This window comes from Sabethes cyaneus, chromosome 3, assembly GCF_943734655.1.
Source record: "Sabethes cyaneus chromosome 3, idSabCyanKW18_F2, whole genome shotgun sequence".
In the NCBI taxonomy this organism is placed as follows: Eukaryota; Metazoa; Arthropoda; class Insecta; order Diptera; family Culicidae; genus Sabethes; species Sabethes cyaneus.
Genome location: NC_071355.1, coordinates 243,890,959 through 243,918,648, shown reverse-complemented (window position 1 = coordinate 243,918,648; position 27,690 = coordinate 243,890,959). Strand labels below are relative to the sequence as shown.

Below are 27,690 nucleotides of genomic sequence, written 5' to 3'. Positions count from 1 at the left end.
TACATCGCCGTGAGCAGCTGCTAAATAAAACCTAACTGTAATACGTAAGCCGGGGCTGGATTGCATCGACCGAGTATGACTTTAATTACCTTCATCTTCAATACCTACTGATGGTTGGTGGTTGGTTATTTGACCAAAAGTGGTGTTTCTAATAATCACACAATCATGATGAACACGAGTACTTTCATCACGAGTCACACGTGTCCGTCCGAGAGACCCTCCGGGGCCCTGCTTGGGGCTGTACGAGCACGTACGACAATAAAAGTTTTTGTTTTCATTTGCCTACCGCCAACCAGCCAGCCAGCCTGCCAGTTGTCTTGCTTGATCTCGTTCGTTGGTCCGCGACCGCAGTCAGCTCAAGCATAAAGTTTGTGTGTTTTTCATATATTTTATTATGCTGCCGGCGTTCGATGCGGCTGCATCCATAATTCACGGACAGGCGAGAATACAGCAGAAGAAAGCTGAGGACGACGATGACGACGACGACGACAAGATAGAAGTTTGAAAGTGAAGTGGAAAAACGCTGGAGGAAAATAATAAACAAACACGAGTGGGAATGAGAATTAGATAAAAATCGTATGCCTTCTGCTGACACTTGAGTCGTGTCGTTTCAGTCTACTAGCTTGCAAATGGGTTGAACCTCGTAAAAGAAAGAGGAACGAACAATGAAGGTTTTCAATTTATTTCGGTAGGGTAATGCCACTGAATTGGGTCCTGAAGGCATATGTCTGATTTAGATTACAGCAAGTAGCCTTTAGAATTTCAAATTCGTTCTACTGACCCTAATGAGAAACGCAAACTTTAGCACACCGAATGAACTGTGCAAAACTGGGCAGAAGAACTCATCGGATTCGTTTGTTAGGTTCTTGATAATAGTACTCGGCTCGGTATCTTGTGCTATGGAGCTCAACACTAGCTCAGCTCGAGCCACTTGAGTTCAGCCGAAGGTCATTGAATCACACTTCACCGCAAGATACTGGTACTTCAGACTTCAGTGGTTTGTGGTAAAGTGATCTTGTTTGTCAGTAGCGAGGATTTGGGTTAACAGAGCAGCAAAGAGGTGATAATCTTTGAATATACAATATAATTAATATGCACAGACATAATGGATTAGATAAAAAACCAAATGTAATCGATATAACAAACAAAACCAATGTGATTTTTACATTACTGTTATAAGACTGCAAGCTAAACTCAAATTATCGTTCATTCAGGCCCCCAAGTTCACATCTGTGTCCAAACCTGAGTCAAAACCAAATCAAATTCAATATTAAAAATTAAAATTCAAATTAAATTGCAGGTTCCAAATTTAATTCAACTGCAACCAACAATCCAAGGTTCAATTCCAATCCCATTTCCGTTCGCTTGAATATGGTTAATCAGGTACAAGTTAAAGTTTAGATTCAATTCCTAAACCGAGTAAACGTAAAACTTCAATAATACGCTCCAAGACTAAGCCCAAGCGATTTTTCCCCGAATCCTAAGCCTAAGCTTGCAGATGCCATCTAGATTAGATCAAAGAACATATTTTTCACTCAACGACACTTAAAACACAACAGGAATCTATTCGTTGCTCTTCTAATTCGCTAATCGCGGCAATGCGAATGCCACTTGATCAAATCTCAAATAACAAATTCAATTTTAAGGTACACTTGAAGAGTTTTTTGGCATTTGCTTCCTAGAAACGATCATAAAATTTGTAATTCTGCAAAACACCGATATAACGGCCATAAAACTCTAATAAAACTAGAGAGGCCTACACTAAAGGAGAATATTTTTCCACTAGTGGACATCCGTCGGCTTTCCAAGGGGACAATGAGTACTGGAAACGTCTATATGATACTACTACAATTTGCGATCACAGTTCAGCGGAATGACTTTTACTCCCGTTATCTACGCTCTCGTTCCTTGTCGCTCTCCGAGATAGGATTCTCAGTAAATAAACGAATTTATATCAATGAAAATTTGGGACCTGGTGTCAGAGTTTTGCGATCTAAGGCTATGCAGCTAAAGAAGGCAGGGAGGCTGAATGGAGTTTACACGCGAGGTGGAATCTTATTCGTGAAGAGAACCGGAGAAGATAGGGAGATTGCTGTACTATCAGAAGATGATCTTCGTCGACCAGTTTAAATCCTATCCATACTAGTTTTTGTAAATCCTCACTCTCCCTTCCTTTCATCCCGTGCATTTCCCCCTCCTGAAAGTCTGTTCGTGTTGCTGCTGATGCTGCTGCTGGTGCTACTGGTGCTGCTGGTGCTGCTGGTGCTGCTGTTGTTCGGGCTCACTGAATGATACCTTATCTGATAGCTGTGGATTATGTAGAGGCAATAGATTGCAACCGTGTGCGTCACACTTACATTAGTTTTTTTTTTTGTTATTAGCAATGAAGAATGTAAAATTTGTAATTGAAGAAATGCTCATATATCATCCTCTCTATTTTGCCGTATTTTCTTTTCATTTACCCAATGGATAGTAATTCTAGTGTTTACACTTCGACGAATTGGTGCATTCCCGGTACTGTAATGAAATCCGCGTTACACGATGGAAAGCTTTCAATATGCTGTATTAATAGCCAAAGTATTTGTGCTCGAGAATTGTGTAAGATTGAGGAATTACGACAGATTTTATCAATTAGTGATGTTGATATTGTGTGTGTAAGTGAAACATGGTTAAATGACAGAATTAATGATTCCGTCATATCTGTTGACGGTTACAATATTGTTAGACATGATCGGGTAGGACGACTAGGAGGTGGTGTACTAATCTACATTAGAAGTGGTCTTGTATTCAATATACTGGCCAAGTCGAATAATTTGGCAGGAGTTGCCTGCACAGAATACATCTCCATCGAGGTAATAGTACAAAATGAAAAACTTATGTTAACGGCATTATACAACCCTCCAGAGTTGGAATGTACGGATACTATCGAGAGTATATTATCTTCGCATGGTTTGGCCTTTCAGCACGTTTTCTTTATGGGCGATTTTAATACTAACTTATTAGGGACGACTTCCTCTAAAACAGCCAGACTTAACAGCCTTATGACTGCTCATTCTTTACACAGTCTAGGAGGTGAACCTACGTATTTCCACAGAAATGGCGCGTCGCAATTGGATTTAATCCTTACTAATGATCCATCGAAAGTGCTGCGATTTAACCAAGTTGAAGCACCTGTATTATCTAACCATGATTTGATTTTCGCATCCCTCGATTTTAGTTTCTTGCCTTCTCCCAAAGTTATTACATATCATGATTACAATGCCATACAAATCGAGCCACTTGTAGAAGCTTTCAACTCAGTTGACTGGAGTTCTTTTTATCTAATTGATGACCCAAATTTTCAATTGAATTTCTTCAACCATTTTTTGTCTGCTTTTCATCATATGTTTGTTCCAATTCGTACAATTTATTGTCGTAAGAAGCATAATCCTTGGTTTAATACCAATATTAGTATGGAAATTGTCAATCGCGATTTATTATATAAGGAATGGAAAATGAGTAATAACCCAGATGTTCAAGTCGCTTTCAAAAGATCTCGTAATCAAGTCAACAGGCTAATACGTGTAGCAAAACTAAATTATTTCACTTCTCGTCTCGACTTGAACATAGCTCCTAAGGAATTATGGAAAAATCTTAAAACACTTGGGATCGGTCAAACTGCATCTCATAAAACAAATAACTTTACTGCTGATGAAATTAACCGCCAATTTTGCGATAATTTTTCCCAACATAATACTTCAGATTCCGGAGTCATTGATTCAAGCGAAATTGATCATAATGCTTTCTATTTTGGTAGAATTGATCAAATGGATGTAGTCAAAGCTATGTACTCCATACATTCTAATGCAACTGGAGTAGACATGCTACCAATAAAATTCTTAAAAGCTATCTGTCCTCTTTTAATTGAACTCATAACACATTTATTCAATTCTATAATAACGACAAGCGTATTTCCAGATGCATGGAAAAAGTCGAAAATTTTACCAATCCAGAAAAAAACGAATTTAAATACAATACACAATTTGCGACCTATCAGCATTCTTTGAGCTTTATCAAAAGTATTCGAGAAGATCGTTAAAGAAAACCTTTGTGATTACATCAATAGAAATAACCTGTTAAATCAGTTTCAGTCCGGATATCGCGTAAAACACAGTACGAAAACGGCAATGCTTAAAATAATTGACGATATTGGTCTAGTGCTTGATGGAGGTCGCCCTGTCGTTCTTATTCTGTTAGACTTTTCTAAGGCATTTGACACAGTATCACATAAAATTTTATGTCAAAAGCTGGTGTCCAATTTTGGTTTTTCCACCCATGCAGCAAACTTGATTAAATCGTATCTAAGCGAGCGGACACAAAGTGTGTTTAACAATGGAATTTTATCCCAATTTCTTTTCGTAGCATCTGGAGTTCCACAGGGATCCATTCTGGGCCCTATCTTGTTCTCGTTATACATTAACGACCTCCCGGAAGTAATGAAAGATTGCAAAATTCATCTTTTCGCTGATGATGTGCAGTTATATTTTGATTGTACGGATAATTCCAAATCCGAAATCTCTCAAAAAATCAACGATGATCTGAAAAGAGTATTCGATTGGTCCACTAATAACAAGCTGGCATTAAACTGCACTAAAACAAAAGCTATTTTTATTTCTAATAATGCTCATTATCATAGCCTAAAACCATCTTTGCTTTTAGGCAATAATATTGTCGAGTTTGTAGACAATGCAACGAGCCTAGGCATTTGCATCCAATCGAATTTTGGATGGGATAAATATGTATTATCGAGATGTGGAAAAATTTATGCTTGCTTGCGTTCACTGTATACCTCTGCATCGTTTCTCAAAACCGATATTAAATTAAAAATATTCAAGAGCCTTATTCTTCCCCATTTTTTGGCTTGTGATTTCATTCTTGATGATATATCCTTGTCCATTTTCAATAAATTAAAAGTTGCATTAAATTCATGTGTGCGTTTTGCGTTTAATTTAAATAGATTTTCCCATGTTTCACATCTACAACATCTACTTATAGGATGTCCAATAATGAACTTAAGCAAGCTGCGTTGTTGCTTATTTTTACATAGCCTCTCGAAAACAAAACAACCCGGATATTTATATAGTAAATTACAAATGACGCAAAGCAATCGGTCTATTAAATATATTTTGCCAAGACACCGAACGTCTAAGTACGGGAATTCATTTTTCGTGCGAGGTGTAGTACATTGGAATTATTTACCAAACAATCTAACTAAAGTTGAGTCTTACGCGGCATTTAAGAGAGGGTGTATAGAGCATTTCAATTGATTGGTTTTTTGGATTAAGTAATTTAGAAATTTAGTTTTTGGTCAAGAAATTCGTTACCATGTGTTGGTTTTATGTGACGCCTGTTCTACTACAATATTATCAATGTAACATGAAAAAGACGTAGGTCTTAAGTTACAAAATATGAATAAAAATAAATAAATAAAAAAATAAAGAAAATTTTCAAGCTTGTTTCCAAAAGTCTAAAACTTGTAATTTTTGTTTTTATGAGTCGTTTAAAACTAACCGCAAGTGTTGATGATTTCCAGGTTCTCCTCTTAAAAACACTTGCAAGACATCATTTTGTTTGATAAAGACTTGTATTTTAAATTGATTGAAACCTATCCAAGTAGGTACCCTTTAAAATCGTTCATAAGCTGAATTACACGCATCGTATTTTCATGGATTACAGGGAAGCATACGATTCGGTCGAGCGCAAACCGCTATGGCAGATAATGCACGAGAACAGTTTTCCGGACAAACTGACGCAGCTGAACAATGCTACCCTGGAGCGAGTGATGTGCTACGTACGTGTTTCGGGGGCATTCTCGAATCACTTGAAATCACGCACACCCGTTCACAAGAAATCTTCAACAAAAGTAACCAACTTCAAAATCTTCACAGACGACCTCGACATCATTACTAGAAACCTTGGGACGGCAGAGGCAATCTACGCCAGACTGAAAACGGAGCCTAGGAGGATTGGGTTACAAATCAATGCGTTGAAAACCAAATATATGGTAGGAAGAGACTTCAAAGAAAACAACGCGCACCTCCCACGGGTAGTGACTATTCATAGCGATGAACTGAAAGTGATTGATAATTTTGGGATCTTTGGACAATAATACGAGTCAGGAGAATCAACAACGCATCCAAGCTGAAAGTCGAGCCTCCCCACGCAAGACACTGCGATCAACGAGCATACGCCGCCGCGCAAAGCTAACGATGTACAAAACGCTAATCAAACCAGTAGTCCTCTACGGACTGAAAACTGTAACTTTACTTACGGAGGACATATGTCCACTAACCATATTTATACGGAGGGTGTTGCGGACTATTTTCGGTGGAGTATAAACAGAAAGCGAAGAGTGTCGTAGGTGTATGAGCCTTAAGCGGCGGGAACCGCTTGGAGAGATTCCCATCGTACACCTGGCGAAAGTTGGGAGACTACGGTGGGCCGGCCACGTCGAAGGGTTGCCGGACGATTGTGCATTGAAATCCGTTCTCTACAAAAGTCCCATAGGCATCAGGAATACAGAGGTCCAACGTGATAGATGGCCTGACCAAGTTGAAGCTAACTTACGTGTGTTGAGACGCTCAATAAATTGGTGACGAGTAGTTCAGGACAAAGTACAGTAGGGCCGAATTCTTGATACGCTAAGAGCCACCCTTGCCCTATACTGCTAGAAGAAGAAAGGTGTAGTGAAAATGACGTTTTAATGTTTTTCTTCAAATCTGCTTCAATCATATTCAGATATGTCAGTCAAATAAGACCAAATTTACTTGAGGAAAACCATTATAAAACCTGACAGACTCTGCTAACCTGTGATAAAATTACTATAAGAAATTATTGAAGTCGTTTCGCCGTTGGATTGTTACTTACTATTTGCTATGTACGAATCGGTTGCAGGCGTGAATACCGTAACGATCGAACGAAGAACGGATGTGACCGGATCGAACTCCGAAGAAAGTATCTCAGTGTTATCTAGGTCTGAGAAAACATACGTAAACATTTCAAACACAAATCTATGACTAAATGAAAAATTAAATTCGAGACCAAAGCCGAAACTGGTTTAAAGACTCCATTCAATACCAAGTTCAACAGAAAATCAGGGTTCAAATTTAAAAGGAAATACAAGTTCAACATCTGGTTCAAATTCAGGTCTTGTTTTGAATATAAATTCTATTTCTTAATTCAAACCAACCACCGGCCCCAATTAAAAAAAGCCCCATTAAAAAAAATAATAATGATAATAATAATTTAAGGTGCAATACCGCTCAATTCAAGACCAAACTCGAGACCAACTTCAGGTTCAAATACGAAATCAAATTCGATGTCAAATTCGATACCAAACACGAGACCAAATTCGAGTCCAAATTAGTGATCAAATATGAGATCAAAAACGAGAGAAGATTTGAGACCGAATTCGCTACCTAATTCAAGACCAATTTCGAGTTCAAATTAGTGTCCAAATATGAGACCAAATTCAAGGTCAAATTCGAGACCAAATTCGAGACCAATTTCGAGTCAAAATTAAAGGCCAAATATGAGACCAATTTCAAGATCAAATACGAGAAAAAATTCAAGTCAAAATTCAAGACCAATTCCAAATGCAGGTCCAGGTCCAGGTCCAAGTCCAGGTCCAGGTCCAGGTCCAGGTCCAGGTCCAGGTCCAGGTCCAGGTCCAGGTCCAGGTCCAGGTCCAGGTCCAGGTCCAGGTCCAGGTCCAGGTCCAGGTCCAGGTCCAGGTCCAGGTCCAGGTCCAGGTCCAGGTCCAGGTCCAGGTCCAGGTCCAGGTCCAGGTCCAGGTCCAGGTCCAGGTCCAGGTCCAGGTCCAGGTCCAGGTCCAGGTCCAGGTCCAGGTCCAGGTCCAGGTCCAGGTCCAGGTTCAGGTCCAGGTCCAGGTCCAGGTCCAGGTCCAGGTCCAGGTCCAGGTCCAGGTCCAGGTCCAGGTTCAGGTCCAGGTCTAAGTCCACATCCAGGTCTAAGGCCAGGTCCAGGTTCAGCTCCAGGTCCAGGCAGCTTTTCAAGCCACAGAAATTCGGATAGCTTGCCAAACCAGCAGAGGTTTCTTAGTGAACTTCAAATGTTTCATATGCTTTAAAATATCTGCCACCTTTTTCTTTCCGGTTGTTGTACTCAGGAAGCTGTTTGAAGTTTACCTTGACATAGGTTTCGTCGTTCGCTGAGAGTACTCGGTGTTCAAGGAATTGGAGAGAGGTAGCCCACAACCGAGTTACATGGATAAACCTTGTTCAACAGACTTTGTCTAAGGACAGCAAGTCACCTAAGTAAGTAGGTAAGTAAGGTTTCGTCGTCTACATACATGCTATTGAACACCATAAGCAACTCTGCAATCGTATTTTAGCTGTCTTGTTTAGATTATCATCGCGATTTGGAGTCACTATGTTCTTAAAATTCCACAATCCAATTCGTATTTTTGTCTTTTTTGTGTTCGCTGGCCATTCTTTTGGTCGTCGCTGAAGCTTTCGGCTTTCGATTTCTCCCCGATACAAGTTTCAACGTGCGAGTAATTTGTATTTGCGAGATGCGCGAGCAAAATTTTGATGCGTTACCAAAGTAAATTGATATACCAGGTATGTGACTATCGAGGGTTGCATTAGTGTGTGTAGAAAGAAGAAGACATAGTTCTGAAATATGGTGGAACTTGCATGAAAATTAAAACTAAATTAATTGTAATTAATGAATGCAGCTATATTATTCCAGAGAAATATTTGAACATTTACAATGAAATGTAAGGAATATATTTTAAAGTCATTTGCACTTGTAGCCTTCTTTAATTATACGTAAAAAATTTGAGAACATGGATGACTAACTATTTCGATGTGCAATTGAAAAATGAATTAATGTTTCTAATACTTCACGATCAATACGGTATACGGTTGCTTTAATTAAAACACGTTCCGTCCAACATTTTGCATGCATGATGCTCTTGAATATCTGCCTCTGATGTCTTCTTTTAAAAAATAGTTTTATTCGAATAGATGCTTGTGCTACTGCTTGAAAATCCTTAAGTTGAAGTCACTGTTCCAAGATGATACCTTTTTATCATAAATTTGCCCGCTCACATTGTTTGATATATATGCTCTTGTCTCAACACTACGTAGAAAACCTTAAAAAGTAATCTTAGATTGCTACAAAACAGTCTTAGATGATAATTAACACTTTAAAAGCTTATCAGAAATCAGACGAAAAATATTGCGGGCGGATTACAATGTTGCTCATGCTGCTTATTGAACAATCATGTCCGAGCATTTTAAAGAATTTCTTTTTTGTTTTACTACTTGTAGGAAAGCGGTATAAGGACATTTCTTTGAGACATCTTGATACCGCTTTGACGAAAAAATTTCCGCTTGCGATTTGGAATGTTGCACTTCATTGTATTCATGAAAATACATACTAGAAATAATGTTCTAAGCATAAACATAAAAGCTGTAAGAAAAAAAAAGACAAATCTTGCGTATCCAACGATCTTTTTAAAAAATTAACTAATTTTCCATACAAAATGCTCGAATTCTCAGAACTAGTGTAGATGTGTTAGTGCAAAGTGTATATGACAGCTCGCATTGTCATATACCTGGTATATATCAATTTACTTTGATGCGTTACACCGTTTGTTTGGACGCCATTTTGATAACTGAAGAGCAAATGGGAAATGACAAAATCAAAACAGAAACGTCATTCTGGCACGCACATACCAGCGAAATGAGGTCCTATGTTCAAGTTATTAAAATGCACGATCAAATAAAGTGCATCTATATTAAGTCGACCAAATTTTGATAGCAACAGCCATTAATCCCTTGAAGGTATTAAGAAATGAATGATTTATAAGTGCCAGGTCAAATGAGCACATTTCTGCTTTTCAATTTAGATTTTATACCATAATCTTCTGGTAAAACGAGGTTAAATAGTAGTAATAAGAAGAATTGCTATAACGTTATGCCAACTCGTTACTGGCAAATAATTTTTTTCAGTCTATCGTTTCAGTTGTACTGCGTATTGAGATCAATGGGATACAATTTCGCTTTGTAATAACGACTAGGAAATTAATCAAACAGTTTCGATTCGATACAGATAACATTAACAACGTAACAGATCAATAAAAAAATAATTGAATTCAAAGTAAAAGTGTAATCTTGCTCAATTTGTCGATTTCACTGTGACGCTCAATATAAAAACACCAGAGTCAGTAATTTCTGAGTTACTCCTTTATCTGTCTAAAACATATCAAATAAATGACATAACATACTCGGTAGTTATTTCAGTTTGAAATCGGACTTTCGTTGGCGCCCGGCCAATGCAATGTGGATAAGGATTTAATGCAAACAAATGGCAACTATCAGTATCCGGGCAATTGTAGTAGCATGCTTCCTGGAATGGCAGTAAAAGTAAAGTGCGGCAGGCATTGCAAATAGCATTTTAATTTCCATTATTGGTGAAAGTTTTGCTCTGGATAATTTAAAACTGTTAATTGGTTCACGGTACGGAGACTTGAGACTCATTAACTGTAAGTGCCACTGATAAACAACTTCATATTCCAAACGTCGAGTGTCAAAATAGAATTTTGCATATTTCAGTTTTATGTTCTGTGGAAAATGAAACCATTCTTTTTACCTTAGGGCGTCATGTGGATAGGGGCGACCTTTCGAAAAAACTAAAAAGAGGTGCAATAAATTATCAAACCTCATGTTTTCTTCAGTTGCATTTCGTGCAGGCAAATGAACACTGCATACAAAAGTGTGTGCGTGCTTAACACATTCAACACGTTGCATAGCCGTTGCATCCTTACATACAGTCGTAGACTGATGCAATTCTACCGGCGTCGCGGTAGCGCTCTGCGAAGGTGTTTATTTTTGTTCATTCTGGCTTCTCACCTGGAAAAGCTCTATCCAAGCAGCCGGCGCGACGTCAAGTCGCGGCGTTGCGATAGCTAGTCAGTTACCAACACAACCGCAATCGAAATTATGCTTGCTCTGCTGTGTGCGTTCCGTTACTGATGGCGAGCTGTGCTGATGGTGAATGAACTGCTGCTGCCGTGCCGTCGCCGCGTCGTCGCGCCGGCTTACGCTTGCTTTTTGGGACTCTTGGGAGTACGCTGAAAGCTCGCTGTCTGTCCGCACGGCATTCAGTTTGAGCGTAGACGGCGACTCGTTTGGTTCAGTGTTGTTTTTAATGCGCGCGAGACGGCGGTTAGTTGACGACGTTAGCCAACGCAACGCAACGACGCAGGCAGTGACGGCGGTGTGTGACGAAGACAACGACGCGGGCAACTTACTATAGACTCTACTAGAACGGTGGTGTGTACGAGGGTGAACGGTTATTTTAGTTTTTACTGTTGAGCCGAAGCCGAGGGTAATCGGTGTTGTGTGCGTGGTGCGTCCTGCAAAACCTAGAGACCTGCGGGCTGGAAGACATTTTCCTTAGCGTTTTAGCGACTATTGTTGAGGATAATAGTTTTGATGTTGTTGGCAGCTCATCGGATTCGAATAGTTCGACGAATTTTGACAGTGAATTAAGGTGGTTGCAAAGTGAAGTTTTCATTCAGTGCTGTACAGATTGGGAACCGGTAATTGGCAGATCGAATTCTGGCTGAAAAAGGATTGCAGTTTCGAACGAACCAAAAAACCAGACGACTTGTTTCCGGCGCGGATCAGCGCGATGACTTTTAGGATTTACCTGCTTCTTCAGGTGCTGCTGCTGCTGCTATAAATCTAGAAGAGGAAATCTGCCCAGCGTGAATAGAGAAGAAGTTTAACGGAATGAAATGTGTGCTTGATTGAGTTTCACAGTCGTCCGAAGGAAGAAGGGAAAAAGAGTTAAACCCGAAATAATGAGTTCAGAATTCGTCGATTGTTATCTTGCAGGTGAATAAAGATAACGAAGGTGAATGAGTGTGTGAGAAGATAAATTGAGTTTCGTTTATTTGTTTTTACTTCTGTCCCATTCGGATTTGATTACGGCAGACAGTTTGTTATTCTGGCGGTAGAATCAAGTGGCTGTACGATCTTAATTAATGGATTAATATTCAAACCTGAAGCGACTGAAGCTGACTGAAGCTGATTGAAGTGCTGGAAACGAAGGTAAGGGGAATTAAAAACCTACTGAGTGAGAACCGACACTGAAACGTTATGTGATGCAACATTTAAAATCCGAATCCAATTCGATTTGGTGCTGCCAAAAAAGGGGGTTACGAACTTTGAAATCGGTCTTGAAGGAGTTACCATTCGTTGTTGTTGTTTGATTGCTATCCCAGTTTTTTTTTGCTTTTTCGTCTGGCGAGAATCGATACAGCCAAGCCGGATACGACTCCGACAGGCGAACAGTCGAACAGTCGAACAGTGTTGTATAATATTCTTTTCTTTCCGTTCTCATCAAAACGCTTCGTCAATTAACTATCCAGCAGCGCATCTATCTAGCTGTCTTAGTTGTTGATTGTCAGGTCGCTAAAAGATAGCGCAAATTGTTTCCAAAGCGAAATAAAATTGGACCGAATTGTTCTGATTCACGAGAGTAGTATTGAATTCGTTTTTTGGTGTATGTTATTTCGGTCATGACTGTTTTAGTGTGTAAGATCGATAAACATAAACAATTGTTTATGTCATCGAACTATTGTAGACCGCAGTTTGTTGTAACTGCTTAAGTACAGCGAAGTTCTTATCTTCAATTTAAATTAAATTCTTCTAAATTAGAAGAATTTAATAGAGACGAAAATCAACGTGGGTTTAAATACAAGTTTTTTGAAGATGAAGCTTGTTGAACGTAGGATTATTTATTTTTGACCGCATCTGGATTCAGTGTATTGCAGGCAATAGTCAGTTCGCTCATCACTATACTTTTGTCGAGTATGTAATAACAATAGGTTATAGAAATAATAGAATTTGGATTGGTATACTACAACAATAGATTTGATTTCGAGTGTGGTTTCGATATATCACTTTTATCGATATCGTGCTAGGGTTGTCCCACCAGTCGATGTTGCGTTGAGCCTGGAATTTTTCCGTTAATTATTTTGCAATTGAAAAATAATCTGCCGATGCAGCAGTGTTCAGCAGAGAAAAGAGCACTGTACATTCAAATGGTATAGTATATAGTAATGTTCCGGTTTTGACAGCTCCCGATTTTGTCTACCCCCGATTTTATCAGCTTTTTATCCCGAATTTGTCAGGCTATAAATTTTGTTTAGCTTTTGTGCTTTTAAACATGATAAACTTTATTGTTTTATAACTTTGATTTATAAAACTTCTCAGTCTGCTTAAAACGATTCTGATTCTCTTGGTAGCGTTTTTGAGTAAAATGATGCCTTCTTGCGAGTAATTCGGGGTCAAAATTTTTATAGTAAAAGTTCTATAGTTCCTAAACAAGCAAAGATAGAGGTATACTATGTTCAGCAATGTTGTGTATTTTTATGATTTGTACAACTTTGTGGAACAAGAAAAATTCATACAACAATTACAAAACCAGCTAAAATAGAATAACTAATTTTAATGATTTTTCATTTATGAGAAATAGAATTTTTCTATCTTTGCTGAAGAGATAGAAGGTTACTGTCTTCAGCAAAATTTCTTGTAATAAAATGCTGCAAAACTTTGCAGAACACATCAATGTGTTATAATGAAACTGAAGAAAAATAAATTTTTTATCGCACTTTTAGGGAGATTAATCAAAATTTGAATACCGCTGGGCGATAGAACTTTTAATTTTAAGAAACTCTTCCAAAGGTTCCATAAACCTAAAACCAAGTTTTCCCGCTCAAAGCTAATTCGCACCAAAAAAGCTTCTGGACCAGTGTGCTGTTCTCGGTTCATTAAGCTTTCGGTTGACCAATTGAGGGTTCAAATTTAACGTTTAGTAGAAGTCTTCCATATTGTCCATTTTTATAGGTGTAGATTAGATATTGAGCTTGAATTGGGCTTGAAATTGGACTTGAAATCGGAGTTGAATTTGGCTTGAAATTTGACTGGACAATTGATATTAAACTTGACTAGACATTAGACTTCAAATCGGAGCTGAAATTGGTATTAGATTCGACTTGGGATTCGCATTAAAATGGGACATTATGCTGGGTTTGAAATTGAACCGCAATCGAACTTCAAATTGTACTTAAAATTGGGCTTGTAGTTGCACCTAATAGACTTCAAGTCTTACTATTGGACTTTAAATCGTAGTTTAAATTGAATTTAAATTAGACATGAAATTGGACATTACATTAGACTAAGTAGAACTTGAAATCGCAGGTGAAATCGGAATTAAATTAGGCTCGGAATTGGATTTACTTGAAATTTGCTTTGAAACTAAGCTTGCAATTGGACATGAATTTGAACCTCAATGGGACTTGAAATTGGTCTTAAAATCAGCGGTGAAATAGAAATTTAAACAGATTAGAAATTGGCATTGAAATTAGACTTCAATTGAATTTCAAATTGCAGACCTTAATTGGACATGGAAATTGAACTAGAAATTTGATTTGAAATTAGACTAGAAATTAGGCTTGAAAATGGATTTGAATTAGACTAACAATTGGTTTTAAAATGGGACATTGAAATTGGACTTGAAATTGAACTTGTGATTGGGCATGAAAATTCAGTTGAACTTAAACTCCAAATCGTACTTGAACATTAACGTTAAGTTATATTTGACATTAAAGTAAAATTGGCCTTGAAGCAAAATCTTTTTTAACGCATGTTATTTTCTTATCGCTTATTATTCAATACTAGGCTATTGAACTGATAACTCCGGACTTGCCGGTTGCATTTTGAGAAATTATTTTGTTATGCAGTACATTTGTTATAATCTGGGCAAGTTAGTAACCAGTGTTTTCTATATTCCGCGCTTCGTTCTTTTTGCAGTATCGTTATAAAGTGAGCAAACTCATTCCCAGCCAGCACCGAAAATTATCGTAAATCTTTCTTAACAAATTCGGACTCGTAAATAATGCCTAATAAAGCACACACAAGTTGACATTCTATCGTTCATAATGCTAGTAGCTGACAAACATACGATTTTCAGCACAACTGCGGATTATCTGTGCTCAAGTGTCGGTGTTTTTCATCCTTTCTTTTCCTTCTACGCTTTTTACTACTTTTCAACCAATCCCATTCCCGTAGACCCAGGGAGTGTGGAGACTAGTTATAGTTTGACCTTGGACTTGGAGGCTTCATCCACACCTCGAGCAAGCACAGCTCTTATAACTTGCCCTGGCAAGAGACATTCATTTTTCGACAAATACAGAATTTATTATAAAGGAAGAATATGGAGGAGCCTCTCACTCATGCTAAACTCAGTTAACATAGGAATAACCCGATTCTACTAAGATTCGATTTACTTTAAATGTTCATTTTGAAGGTTTTGGTGGTTTACTGACTAGTTTATTCCTATAAAAATTGCAACCAAGAAACACGGCAACACTTGATCACGAGACTTGCTGCTATTCTGTCGATTACGGTCGTCTCTAAAAACTGTGAAATCTGTGAAAATGATGAAACGAAAGACAGTCACGAAAGATGTTTTTATAGTATATTAGTAATTTTATTCAATTTAATAGGCCACCAGTGAGTTTTGATAAATCTTTGCTATCATCAGTAGATATCACAACTGAAGCTAAATAATTCGAGGTTTTTCTGTAATCTGGCTTTCCGCAACAAGAAAGAACAATGCAATCCTCTCTGACACACGCATACCACAGTTCATAACACAAATAGTTTATGCTTGCGCGAGGTTACTAGTCGGAAAACTGCTGATCCACATTCAGACACAGGCCCTGGATGATTAAGTTAATAATTGTTCAAAACTAGCTGATTGCCCGGTCTTCAGGGCCTCTTTGTTTCTCAGTCACATGCATATCTGTTATTGTAACGAAAATTCTCATAATGCAAGAAACAAAACCCTTTTTCTTCATTTAAAGGTGTCTACCCCCACTGTCAGCTCCCCTTCTGTTATCCCCCAGCTACTTGTAAATCTGTCTTCTGTTTGGTAATTTTTATAAAGCCTTTTTTGCAGTTTTGAATCTCCCCCTAGTTAATGGCCTCGCTATTCCCTCCTTTCAGAAATTCGTTTTTGTTGTCCAGCCAATTACATACGATACGCACCGCTTTACTTTGAACTTTCCTGCCCCTGTGTAAGAGACCGTTTCCCCCTTTTGTCAACCCTCTGCGCTGATTCTTTGATGTCAAAAAACATGTGTGCCAAGATTGATGAAGAACCGACCAGGCGTTCCTGAGTTATAGTGGAACATATTTTCGTGCTCACGTTCCCCGTCTTTCCCCGGTGGCTCCTTCCCAGTCAGGTTCCACTTCTGTCACGTAGCCAATTATGCATCTGTTTGCTCTTTGAAAATCCCTATTACGGAAGCGAAACAAAGCTTTTATCCATTTATTCCTCCTCGGTGGATCCTCCCCAATGTGATATATACAGGTGTAGCAATGTTGGTTAAGTGGTGTTAGTGCAATGAAGAAATTTCGTCATGGTGTGGATGGAATCGTAAATCGACCAATCACGATGAAGCGTGACGTCAAACTACAAAAACAAACCCCATTATCCGACGCGGTTTGTTTTTGTAGTTTGACGTCGTTTTCTGATTTTTCGCTACTAATACCATCAAATGTCTTCATTTGCCACACCCTTTTAAACCTCATTAGATCCTCCCCCCTTCTTGTCTCTCAGTCACTTCCCCAGTGCACAATTGCAATCAGTCTAAATGCAAAAGAAACTTTTACTTATTTGTAAATTAAGTCCCTTTTACTAGGGGCCAGTCCTCCTTTTAACAAATTCTCTGCGCTGATTCTTTTATGTCAAGAAACATGTGTGCCAACTTTGGTCAACAACGGTCGAGGCGTTCTGAAGTTATGCCGATCCGTACCCCATCCTCATCTTAGGAACCACCCTCCCTTTTGTAAACCCCACATTGCTAATTCCTTTATGTTACGAAATATGTGTGTCAAGTTTGGTGGAGAACGGTCAAGGCGTTGCCGAAACATACAACCATACGTTCACTTTTATATAGTCAGAAGATTTATGGACGTCCTACATAATATTCTTGAAAGCAAATTTTGCTTGAATTAGTCATGTAATATTATTGCATAAACTCAGTTCAGTGCTCGTCCATACGCAGACGAACAGTTCGTGTCAAGTTTGGTTCCTACATTTTATCGCGGTTTACCAAAACCTCGGAGTACCGCAGGGATGTAGTACGGGGCACTTATGTTTTTACTCATATACAGGGGTTAGACAAAATGATCATGACAGGCAAAATTATGATGAAATTCAAACGGCCATAACTTTCCCAAAGTTGGACATTTTTCAATTAAACTAATTGCATCCGACGGGGAAATCTTTCTAGTTTTTCTAGACACCCGAGATATTCCGGGTTATCTGGGGGTAAGTCAAAGGCTGATTTTTTACATCGCTTGTATCTTTTTCTGTCATGGAAATTTATTCATATTCATATTTGATCCCAAAACTAGATTTCTTTCCAGCCGATTGGTGAAAAAACGAAAATCCGACGAGAAACAACCAAGTTACGGCAATTTTCGTAAAATCAGTATCAGTTAAATCTTATCAAAATTTTGCCTGTTCCGATCATTTTGTCTATCGCCTGTACAACATCGCTTTATTGTTGGATTTTATGTGTTGTTGGGCAAATTTGTTTACGCTGATGAGTTATAACTATTTCTGGTAACCGAATAGCTTTATTTAGGTCTTTACTTAGGATGGTCAGATGAATCAAATAAATAAATGATAAATCACGAGCAACAAGTAAAAAAAGTTCCAATGTGTAAGTGAGAGATTCTCTTTGCGTCTCCTCTCTTACACTTCTCTTACCGGTATAAAGGCATTTCAACCCAATTTTTCTTAAAGATTAGCTAGCCAATAACGCCAGCTTATCGTTTCATGCTAAACAGATGCTTTACAGTACATTTTTTAACAGCGGGAAAAGTTTAAGAGAGGAGAAGGACGGAATAAGCACGAAGGACGAGAATCTCTCATTTGCACATTGGACCTTTTGACATAATGCTATAGAAATGATCGATTACATCATATTTGATGTAAAAAGTAAATGAAACTGGTTTATAGTGCTGCTAAATGCAGGTGATGAGTTTCTACCATGCAATAAAGTCGATTCTTTTGGGTTGTTAACACATATTAGATAATTCATTTTTACTTGCTAAATAATGTTCAGTTAAATCGGTCCACTGAGATACTAAGATACACGAGAATCGAAAAATAGAAAACTGAACGTTGAAAATCGAAAATCAAAATTCAAAATTCAAAATTGAGAATTGAAAATCGAAAACCTGATATCGAAGATCGAAATCAAAAATTGAGAATCGAAAATCAAAAACCGAAAACCAAAATTCGAAACCAAACGAAAATCAAAAATCGAAAAGTTAGAATAAAAAATCGAACATCTGAACTCGATAATCCAATTTTGAAAATCGAAAATGGAAAACGTAAAACGAAAATCGAAAATTAAATATTTTACATTGAAAATTAAAAATTAAAGATTGAAAACTGAAATTTGAAAATTGAATATTGAACATTGAATATTAAAAATTGAATATTGAATACTGAAAAATGAAAAATGAAAAATGAAGCATAAGCATAAGCATACCGCCCGTGGAAAATGAAAAAAGAAAAATGTAAAATGAAAAATGAAAAATGAAAAATGAAAAATGAAAAATGAAAAATGAAAAATGAAAAATGAAAAATGAAAAATGAAAAATGAAAAATGAAAAATGAAAAATGAAAAATGAAAAATGAAAAATGAAAAATGAAAAATGAAAAATGAAAAATGAAAAATGAAAAATGAAAAATGAAAAATGAAAAATGAAAAATGAAAAATGAAAAATGAAAAATGAAAAATGAAAAATGAAAAATGAAAAATGAAAAATGAAAAAAGAAAAATGTAAAATGAAAAATGAAAAATGAAAAATGAAAAATGAAAAATGAAAAATGAAAAATGAAAAATGAAAAATGAAAAATGAAAAATGAAAAATGAAAAATGAAAAATGAAAAATGAAAAATGAAAAATGAAAACTGAAAAATGAAAAATGAAAAATGAAAAATGAAAAATGGAAAATGAAAAATGAAAAATGAAAAATGAAAAATGAAAAATGAAAAATGAAAAATGAAAAATGAAAAATGAAAAATGAAAAATGAAAAATGAAAAATGAAAAATGAAAAATGAAAAATGAAAAATGAAAAATGAAAAATGAAAAATGAAAAATGAAAAATGAAAAATGAAAAATGAAAAATGAAAAATGAAAAATGAAAAATGAAAAATGAAAAATGAAAAATGAAAAATGAAAAATGAAAAATGAAAAATGAAAAATGAAAAATGAAAAATGAAAAATGAAAAATGAAAAATGAAAAATGAAAAATGAAAAATGAAAAATGAAAAATGAAAAATGAAAAATGAAAAATGAAAAATGAAAAATGAAAAATAAAAAATGGAAAATGCAAAATGAAACATGAAAAATGAAAAATTTGAAAACGAAAATTAAAAATATAAAATAGACAATTCAAATTCGCAAATTGAAAAATAGGAATTGATAGTCATCAAGTACAGTTTTAAATTTAAACGTTTCAAGTTTTCCTAGAGAGATGAACAAAAATTGTTCAGAAAAATTGGATTTAAGAAACTAGTCTTAAATTGGATGTTCCAGTAGGAAAATTGCTGAAATCATTCCAAAGAACGATATCAAATCGCCTGCATCGAATCTAATTTAAATAAAAACCAACTTCAAACCTTCCATCGGTGTTGAGCCATGAATTACCGCTCAATATCGATCGAAACGATGAAGAAAGCAGTACACCTCCTCCTAGTGGCAGTGATTCTAGTGGCGAATTTTACCACCAGCTCTGGCCGCTTACCAGGCCGATCTCCGGATGACTGTCTTTGCCAGGATTTCCGCAAACCCGTTTGCGGTAGCGACGGGAAAACCTACCTCAGCGAGTGTCATCTGGATTGTCGCTACCTAACGATAGCTGCCGTTAACGACGTCGGGCTGTACAAAGTGTCGGACGGGAAGTGCTGAAGGGATTTTCTAATTGAACTTTCCGAGGCACATTTTAAGATGAAAATATTTTGATTACCTGAAGCAATTTATTTGTAATATATTCGAGAAATAAACGAAAAGTCGTCATATATTTGAGTGATTGTACTTAGAACTGAAAAAAATCTTGGTTCAAAACTGAAACTTGAAAATATTTCGATGACAGGGGCTTGACCTAGGAGTACGGATTTCTGTTCCATCAATGCTCACTGGATTCCGTTAACGACCTCACTACAAGGATCTCTAATTTCAGGATTAAGAAGACGAACTCTATCCCTGTTCGTAGTTCTGACTTTTCTAATGAAAATCTTTTAAGATTAAGTTTAAATATTTCAAAACTGGCACGAGTGATTTCGGATTTGTTTGACCAGCGATAAAAGTATTAATTTTTCGATCCACTATTTATTTAACTTGAACTTCGATATCAGAATAATAATCAAAACCATCGGGTTCATACTCCTGAAAGCTCCTGGCACCCCTTTTCCCAGCGCACCAGCCCTTCGATTGCACCTTAAGTTCGGTTTTCAGCTTTTTCGCTTCACATTGCATAACGCACTCGTTGGCGTAGCTGTTCCCATCGCTGCCGCAAACCGGATTCATCTTACGGTCACACATACAATCGGACATTTCCGCCGGACCAGTGGTGCCCGGAGTCAGCGCGGTGACCACCGCGATCACCGTCAGCGATGCCAAGATGAAAATTAGCACACTTGACGAATGCATGCTGCCTGCTCTGCTAGGATGAACGCGGCTAGATGTTCTCCCGACTGGTTCTGAACGACGTGCGAGATTGCGAATAAATAAATCTTGAGTCCGAGGAACATGTTGCAATACCGGAACGGATTCGATTTAACGGATAATCGCAATTTACACGTTTATGGCTCGCTCAATTCGCTCGGGGATCGTACGGAGATTCGACGGTGCAAAATGGCAAACATTCGTTTGCGTTGATATGTTGTGAAGTGAAACTTGATACCAGCAGATTTGCGAAAAGATAGTCACATTCCTAAGCAGAGTGGATTAACCCACGTTGAAATCTCATCGGTAAAGTCAAAAATAGTATATTCTATCGATACATTCCAGTAATAATTCCACTTATTACAGGAAAAAAAACAAAAGATTTCAAAAGCAACTGCACCGATCATTGCAACGGAATAAATTAAACAAGCAAAAACTTGTTCAAGAACCTCTTATACCATAAACCAAGCATCGGGTGTAACGGCCTTTGAACAGCTTGTCGCTCAATTCCAGTACTTATTCATGACTTTATTTCCCCCCTCCGAAAGCACAACCGCCAATGAGCTGGTCAAAGTTGGTCTCAACACACCGCGGTGACATGGCTAGTAGCCTACTGGCTACTGTGGCGGCGGCAGGACAATTTATCTTTTTTTCCTTGTACATATATTAATTATGCCGTCGCCGTTGTCTTCGAGTTCTACAACACTCATTCTACAAACGGAGCGAAAAGAACAACGGTTGCACTCGGACATGCCTTGCCGTAGGTACCTACAAACGTCTTTGTGCAGCTGCAAGTACTCAGCTGAAATGGAGCCAAAGCCTGAACGTGAACGGCACAACCTAGGGATGTCTGGTTCAAATTGTGCCCCGCAGATCCGAAATTCTCGCAGTTTTCATAATACTCTTACGTTGGCTAATCAATGAACAAATGGCTTAACCTAGGTTTTAATTTCGAACGAAATCACATCACATTTGTGTCTGTCTGACGTAAACCGAAAAATCCGGCAGCCGCGGCATGAAAAACGACCGACGGTCGGTCGTGATCATCAGCGAAAGGGGCTTACAATTGTGCAAACGAATATATTTATAAGAGCGTACACGAAGCAAATTATTGGTGCAATAATGGCAGAAGGGAGTCGTCGTGCTATAAATAATAAAACCCGCAAACCTCCCCGGGGGCGGCAGCGCAGGAGCCGGCCGCGAAAAAAAAACGGCCAAGCAAAAAGTACGTCACGTCTTCCCCCCAGCCAACCGGCACGGCAATGACGACGACGACGATCGGTGACAGCTAGCGTCACGTTTTTGCCTCGCCGGATTCTCAACAACTCCGTGCGGCCTGAACCACAACAACAACAACAACAACAGCATCACACATCGGCAATTGCAACACGCGGGTGCACTTCGATTCGAGCCGGTATGGTGGTAGGATGTTTACGTTGCGGATGGCCCTTCCTTGCTTAGATGATGGATTGCTGTACTGCGTGAAGAGAGGTTCACCGCAACGACGTAATTTATTGCAAACTGCGGAAACAGGACTCGTACGCCGCCGGTGCGTTAGAGTATCTAGTACATATACGTAGAAGAGATTTATTCCCTTAAACACTTGGTAATTAGAGAAAAAAGTGCTCATTTTCCCGGGGTCGTTACTTTTTGCAGAAGGAAAACAACAGTTTAATAGTGAATGTATGTTTTCCTTATAGAGCTCTGGATTTTATTAAATATAGCTATGGCCTTTACAATAAATTATATGGAAAGCACCATCTGCATCTGTTGAATCGGTTGATTTTAATACATAAATTTTGTTAGAAATTTCTAATCGAGAAATAATTCACTAGTTATCAGTCTGACTAAAATATATTCCAAGTGCAATAAATTGCACTCATAAAGTGATCAAAAATGTTTAGCATTAACAACTAGGTTACGTATACCTTCCAATTACCATCAATTGGCCAATCAACTTCCCTATTAGAGTACAGTACGCCGCTCATCGATTTCTCATAATTGTCAGCATCCTGTCCCGGCTGTCCCTAACAGACAAGCATTTCCGATGATGCTCTAATTCTCTAATTACCTACCCTCACTAGCGGACCCGACGTACTTTCGAAGAAGAAACTGAGGCACCAAGCATTTAGCAGCAGACCGATTAGGTTAGGAGTAGTGTTCGACATCGGAACGAAAATTGAAGTCCGGGTTCCGGTCCGGTCCGGTCCGGTAAAAATTCGGAACGAAATTTTTAGGTCCGATTTCGTTCCGGTCCGATTTAGCTCTGTTCCGGTTCCGGTCCGATTCCGGTCCGGAAGTCCGAAATTGCCCGGATGCAAAATTTACCAATTTTTAAAAAATAGGTAAATGTCAAAGGTAAAGCTTTGAATGTGTAGAACCTTCTGTAACTTCTAAACGCTAACCGGCCTGAAATGGATCATTTAAAAAAATTGAAAAATGTGGCACAATTAACTGGTGCTTGGTAGCTTACCCATCATGGAATGGTGCACTTTCAGACATAAAAGTCAGATTTTAATTAAAAAATTGTCATTCAACCGGTAGTTTATGCTCTTTTTAATGAAAATTATTTTAAATTCGCGATTTTTTATTTTCCCCGGAAACTTTAAATCAAATTTTCCAGTTTTCTCGAACATCACTTGCTTCAAAAGTTTATAGCTCTTGAACAATTTGTTTTATGAAACGGTGAACAAAATCTCAGCCAAAAAATATTTCTCAAAATTTTCCACGGTGGTGGAAAACTCCTGTAGAAAAATAAAATCACTGCAGTGAAATTTTTGACACTAACACTAAGAAAAAAAATACAGTGGACTCTTGGAAAAGTTAACTCTCTGAAAAGTTAATTGTTCAGAAAAGTTAAGCGAATATTAGCTCCCATGCAACACTCTAAAAAGTTAATGTTTGCCTTAACTTTTCTGAGAGTTTAAATTTTTTGGTTATCCAAAGCGTTCATTCACACACCTGTGTTTTCCTTCAATCTTTATTTCTCATTTTTGGATTCCTAACGCATTTTCACAGTTTAATACAGAGTCTCATCATAACTGGAATTAAATTAAACTCTTGTAGCGGACAGTTATAGCAACAATTCAATACGGGCACATACTTATCTTAGGATTTTTGGAAAAGCGCAAACTTAGATTGAATTTTAAATGCAAAAGAAGCAATAGCAGGGACGAAACCGACTATTTTAAATTTACTGAAAGGAACTAAGTATTATTTTATAAAGATGTTTTTTTCGTTTTGTTTTCTTTTTTTCGGGTTATCCAACTGGTCGCTTAATCTCTATACCTATAAAAATGGATTTCTGTCTGTCTGTCGGTATGCTCCTTACAGAATCGAAAACTACTGAACCGTTCGGCTTGAAAATGTAGGGGTTTTTGGGGCCGAGGAAGGTTCTTATGATGGTTAGAGACCCCTCCCCTCACTAAGAGGGAGGGCTCCCATACAAATGAAACACAAATTTCTGCATAACTCGAGAACTAATCAAGCAAACGGAACCAAATTCGGCATGTGAAGGTTTTGGGAGCATGAGCATGAGCACGACCACACACATCGTAGTTGCACCTCCGTGATTGATCTGAGCTAATTAAGTTGCACAGGGAACCACACAGATAGCATTTCGGGAAAGTTGACTATCGTCAATGTGTAACAATTCAGTAGCTACAACTTTATATAGATCAATAACGGCGCCGGCCACGTCCTTGTGATCGTTAGGAAAGGAAAGGATAGTTAGTTCAACATTCGCTGTTATGAGTCCGAGTTTACCTCTGCATCTCCACGAATGTCACGGGAAGAAGGATCTGGATTCACTGTGGTAAGTGATGCGATCAGGCGATTTATTAAAAGTACTTCAAACAGCAAATAGAAACGAAACCCATGGCTTCCGGCCACTGGTAAAATAATCCGCGTAACGGCATGTGAAAGTTTTGGGAGGCAAGATTTTTTTTCTATGGTGAATTAGGACTCCTCCCCACTTTAGGAGGGGAATTAGGGCCCCTCCCCACTTCTCCTACACAAATGAAATACAAATTTCCTTTTAACTCGAGAACTAATTAAGCAAATGGAACCAAAGTTGGCATGTGAAAGTTTTCGGAGGCAAGAATTTTTTTATATGATGAATTAGGACCCCTTCCCACTTTAGGAGGAGGCTCCTATACAAATGTAATACATATTTTTTCATAACTCGAGAACTGATCAGGCAAATGAAACAAACTTTGGCATATGGGTATTTTTGGAGATAAGAGTTTTTTTTATGGTGAATTGAAACCCTTCCTTTCTTTAAGAGGGGAATAATGACCCCTCCCCCCTTTAGGAGGGGAGGCTCCCATACAAAGGAAATACAAATTTCCTCATAACTCAAGAACTAATCAAGCAAATGGAACCAAATTTGGCATGTGGGGGATTTTGCAGGCAGGATTTTTTTATGATGGTTTGAGACCCCTCACCCCTGTGGTAGGGGAATAAGAACTCTCATACAAACTCAGCTAATCGAGCTCGAGAAATTTTAGACTCTTCCTTAAAACATAACAGACAATAACAAGACCACCAAAAACTTTCTGCAGCCGCCCGCAGAAATCAGCTATGCCCAGGTTTATTTGTTTTCCTAGGTCTACTGACCTCTATTACTTTCCTTCAGTTGGGTCCGGACGAGCGACAACGAGTAAGGAGAGGATCACCCCGAGGATCGAAATGGTACTTTTCATGAAAAGGTTTCCCGTGAAATGGTACATGCCGCGTAAGGTTTTTCACGAAATGGTATTCGGCAAAATGTTATACAATCACGGCGAATATTTAAGTGCTATTCGCTTTATTTTATCTGGCTAAGTAACAGGGGGATTGTTTTCTACTTTATTGTGAGGAAAAATTGAAAATTTGTAAATTAAATGTAAATGTAAATAGTGACGTTACTGCCAAAATGAATTATCTTAGGTTGAGCTCCTCAGAAACTTGCTAAACTCGAGATTGTGACAGATTCACGATTTATGTACAACACATTTTAATTTGTGGCAATACGAAGTTTGCCGGGTCAGCTAGTAGCGTTTAAAACTCTGCGCTGGGTCCATTTGTAATGTTAACGAAGTGTCAGGGAGACCTCAAACATCAGTTCTACCTGACGAGACAGGCAATGTCGCCCACTAAAACACAGGTAGAACCCCAAGCATAGTCGTCACGCCTATGCCCGCAGGCGGAGGCGTTCCGGCCCTGCGCGGACTCTACGAACTGACTCTAAGATCTCTCTGCCAAAGGCCGGAATGCCATACTTTAAATATAATGATGATGATGATGATGAGAAGAAAAATGATAGATCGAATTTGTTAATGTGCTTTGGACTTTTTGTACTACTTGAGTTAGACTAATCTCATGTTTTTAGTCTTGACCTTGAAATGCGGTCATACTTGAGTTGTAAAATGTAGTATAGTGAAGAAGTGGAGGATTCGTCAGCCCCGTCTGACGCCGATTCTCAACCGCGCGCCCGCTTTCAAACAACCACAAATGATCTAATAGGAAAGACAAATTTCGGAGCATTAGCGGTTATCAACTTATCAGGGCAAATTGAATCGTTCATTCCCCCAGCATTTATGCACTGCCCCAAGATACAAAGTAAATTGAGCGCAGCATAACCCGGACGTTCGCGGTAGTCGAGAGGAGTTGGAGCTTATAAAGCTTTATAGAGACGCACTCGTCTTCCAACCCTCGAGAACAAAGAGCTAATGCAGTAAAGCTGTGGGCTTAAACGTCTCTCTAAGACTCAACCCCTCCCTATCGACAGACCCCGCGGCCGGCCACAGAGCACAGGACAGCCACGAGGCCAGTGCGAAAATCCAGCAGCATCGCCCAGCCGAGACTCGAACACACGACACGAATTGACCTAATTTTCCTATCTGCTACCTAAGTACTTCTATTATTATAGCAGTAATCATTGTAAAGTTGTCCTTCGGCATTCAACCGGATCTGGTAACTCGCTTACATCCCCTTACTAACCCTAAGTCCCCGATCGACCCAATCAATCCAACATTTTGCGGAGATATTTGTGACAGCTGTGATAAATAGAGATGAATCCCAGAAACATTCATCTATTTATTATCAGAGATTCCCATACTGGACACATTTGGTAAATTTTTACCCCGAGTCCCACTTGAAATCACAAAAGTATTTTGGCATATACCCACATTCAGAAGTAAACGTGACCGCTGCTCATTTACTGATTAGTTAAAAAGCCATACACCACGACAAGGTTCAGTTTTATCGTGGGGAAGCATTATTTCATAAAGATCTTGCTACATATTTCTTTGCGTTACAACTTCCAGATACCTAAAAATAAGTATCCTGCATCCGAGAATATATTTTTCGATTTTGTGTTTATCATTTTCAATGACTCTTAGGACTACTCAGAAAGGGTAATATTTCGAAAAAGCTAGCCGACCCATTCATTAACTTTTCCGAAAGTCCACTGTATTTCAAAATTTCTTAAGACTTAGATCATGGGCTTTCCAACATTTCCTTAAAATTTTGCACCGTCATAGAAAATCATGTGGAAAACTTGTTCCAACTAATATTTTTCCTGGATTGCTGAAAAAATTTTATTACATTTTCATAAAAAAATTGTTCTGCAATGCTTGATTTTAAAACTATAAACTTTCGAAATAAGCGATGTTCGAAAAAATCGAAAAATTTCTAGTGGAGTTTTCTGGGAAAATAGGATAACATATTGTTTTCATTAAAAAGTTAACATCCTATACTCGTAAGCAAAATTTCATGAAAATCTGAGACTCTTCGGCCCAAACCTATACGATAATTTTGAAAAATCCGATGAAACTTTTGAGTTATCTTTCATATTGGACCATAAGCGTGAATA

The 27,690-nt window shown here is 38.1% G+C and overlaps 1 protein-coding gene across 2 annotated transcripts in view; it reads left to right on the top strand.

Annotated features, from left to right (window-relative positions):
* The first annotated feature begins 11,194 nt into the window (after window positions 1–11,194).
* LOC128744002 (protein sickie-like) overlaps window positions 11,195–27,690 on the top strand; it is a 99,147-nt gene continuing 82,651 nt past the window's right edge. For both annotated transcript variants that reach the window (XM_053840738.1, XM_053840736.1), the window contains exon 1: window positions 11,195–12,125. The gene's annotated coding sequence lies outside the window, so the exon portion shown is untranslated. The remainder of the gene's footprint in view (window positions 12,126–27,690) is intronic.